This window comes from Tamandua tetradactyla, chromosome 18, assembly GCF_023851605.1.
Source record: "Tamandua tetradactyla isolate mTamTet1 chromosome 18, mTamTet1.pri, whole genome shotgun sequence".
Classification (NCBI taxonomy): domain Eukaryota; kingdom Metazoa; phylum Chordata; class Mammalia; order Pilosa; family Myrmecophagidae; genus Tamandua; species Tamandua tetradactyla.
The window spans coordinates 17761321-17764321 of NC_135344.1; the positions used below are offsets into that span (position 1 = coordinate 17761321).

Sequence of the window (3001 nt, forward strand, 5' to 3'; positions counted from 1 at the left end):
AAAAAAAAAAAAAGAAAAAAAAAGAAAATGGCATAAAAACATAAGCAAATGCTTGATTAAATAGAATGACCTTAACTGTCTAGAAATCCTTCTAGGATTCTAAGGTTCCCCTAATGCATCTGTACCTAAAATAATATATGGTAGGAAAATGAATGAGGGAGAGTAAAGAAATAAGATGCTATAGCAAGAGAGAAGTAGTATCCCCAAAACAAGGCTGGAACAGTGTTATGAACTGGATTATTCAACTCATTCAAATATAAGACTTGTCTGATTTTCCCAGTGTCTAAATTTGGCCAGTGGTTTCATGAGCAATTAAAGACAAGATAGAAATGAGTGAGAGAACAGAGAAAAACACCGCCCCACATCGTCATCATCCTTATCATTACCATCAGCAGCAGCAGCAGCAGCAGGAGAAGGAGGAGAGAAGTGATCTGAACTGGTAATACCAGGGATTACTGAGGAGAGGGAGGGGGCATTTTGGGTCATGGTAATGAACTCAAGGACTACAGAAAAAATAAGTGCTTTATTACAATAAGACACAGGATAAGGAAAATCTACAAACTTGTGGTCACTTTTTCTATCCCTCAACAAAATGTCCTTTATCAAACCAATGTGTATGTTAGGATGTCCTTATTCTATCAGGTGTGGCCCTTGCTGGAAACAGACAACTTGCTCAAATAGGGTAATTTAAGAGAGTTTAATAAGGGGACTACTTATAAATATATGGGTAAGGTTGACAGAAGTCATAAAATAATGGTGTGTTTCCCCGGGTCTGCAAGAAAGCATTACCACCCCTATTCCTGAAGGGACAAGGGCAAGAGCCCCCACCAAAATCCAAAGAAAGTAGGTGTTGCTCAATAGGAGATACAATCTTTGATGGAGGAAAAGAAACGTGGTGGAAACAAATACCCCAGCTGCACTTTTCTCATGGTATATAAATTCCTGCTTTTGTTCCCCATAGGCTAAAACCAACTGGAATGCAGAGAGAAATGGATCCCATTGATCCATTCATAGAGATCAGACACCCAGAGGACAGGATAAAGCATAAATCTGGAAATGCATGGAACATTATCCAGCCCAGACTCCCTTTTCCCCCTTACCATCTTTTTTTTGTCTCTAGGTTGAGAAGGTCCCATCAGATACCTCAGTGATGTCAATTTGGCTATGCTTCCACCTGAAGCCTAAAATATGAGCTTTCAGCTGTACTCTTCATAAAACATATTAGGAAAAAGAAAGGAAAATTAGCAGAAATAATAGCTGTACAGAGCCCAAATTTGCAGCTGATAATGCAGCCTCCTTGCTACACAACCCATTCCACGTCACCTTTACACTTCTGCAGCATCTTGATTGATTTAGGCTCTTTATCTTTATTCCTGCAGGATCTCATTTATTGAGGGTACATACTGTTTGTAATGATTTGCCACATTTTCCTATTGACCTGACCATTGAACAAGGAAATAATAAGTCATCCTGTAATAAATCTCATAGCATTCAGACATAGTCCTCCTTTTTTTTTTTTTTTAATATGAAATGCTTCGCAAATTTGTGTGTCATCCTTGCACAGGGGCCATGCTAATCTTCTCTGTATCATTCTGATTTTAGTATGTGTGCTGCCAAAGTGGTCACCAGACATGGTCCTTTTTAATCCTTTTGTGTAGACAGAAACTATATTTTCTCTAAAAAGTGGGATCAGTCACTCTAACCAGCACTACCATTTGCTTCAGGAGCATGAGTATCAGAGGAATTCCAAATACAAATGAAAGTGGAAGAAAGTTCCTTTGAACATCAAGGCCTCCAAAGTCATCATGCCAATGGTTAAAGGAATTAGGCCAAAAATTCATTCAAGGTGATATTTGATATTTTAATTATTAAGGACATTCTTACCTCAACCCTTTTGAGGGTGATGGTACAACGTATCTCCCAGCTGGCAACATAAATGAGCCTTTAAAAGACCATTCCACTGGTCCACTGAGACAGCTTTCGCTGGGTATTGTAGAACGTAGTAAGGGCAATAAATTCCATGTGTGTTTTTCTATTGCCTGTGTCCTCCATTGGAAAATGAATCTCCTGGTTGGTGTCCACATTGTGCGGGAAACAATGACAGATAGTGCATTTGTTAATCTGTAGTGGCTATTAGAAGGACATCAGACAGAGAAAGCAAATAAATAATTAGAATATATATCTATCCTATGACAACAAAAAGCTGCCATTAAGTGATGGAAAGAGTCTGATACAATCAATATACCACCCATCAGCTGGTCAATCACTCTCCTCCCTTAAACACATTTTAATGTATCAGGAACTTGGTATTGGACTCTGATGCAATCCATAGTGGAGTTAGCCAGACCAGCCTTGCTTAGAAAGTCCATATTGGCAGTATCTTTAATTGTCATCCTCTCTGCTATACGGGTCATTGAGAAAACACTTGAATGTTTGGGAGAAGAGTTAAATGGCATTCAAAGGATGAGTCATGTCTATTTTAAACCCAAATGTTAAGAGAATTCTTCATACTTGAAACCTCTTGGTGGACTTTTACATAAGACATAAATTGTGCTCTTTCAGAGAAGTCTGTCTTTATAACTCCTATCTAACATTGCTTAATTTTAGTCATGCAATATAGTTCTTTCAGTTGTCTTCCTAGTATGCCAAAATGTCAGCCCTTCCTGTAAATCATGTGAAGCTTCTCTCAAGCTGCCCCTTCTACAGAAGAGATAATTCATATGCACTGGGTAGCCCTGTGGCCACCTCAACGATTTCAGTTCACATCTGTCTTCCAGAACCAGCACTGAGTATAGTGTAGACAATTCCCCCGGAGGCTTGTGCTATCACATTGAATAGGTCCATATCGGATTTTTCATCCTTCGTTAAATTTCATAGACAAATCTACACAAGGCTAAAGATACTCATTGATGGGGGAGGGGAGTTGGTAAAACAGAAAGTCACAAACCATGGAGTCTGAGTCACGTGCTAGTGCCATTTACTCGAGTCTTCTGGACCTCCT

General features: G+C 39.1%; 1 non-coding gene across 1 annotated transcript; it reads right to left on the reverse strand.

Annotated features, from left to right (window-relative positions):
* Positions 1 to 1519: 1519 nt before the first annotated feature.
* Positions 1520 to 1626, reverse strand: LOC143662804 (U6 spliceosomal RNA). The gene has a single exon (XR_013165580.1). It is a non-coding gene; the product is annotated as a U6 spliceosomal RNA (small nuclear RNA).
* Between the last annotated feature and the right edge of the window lie 1375 nt (positions 1627 to 3001).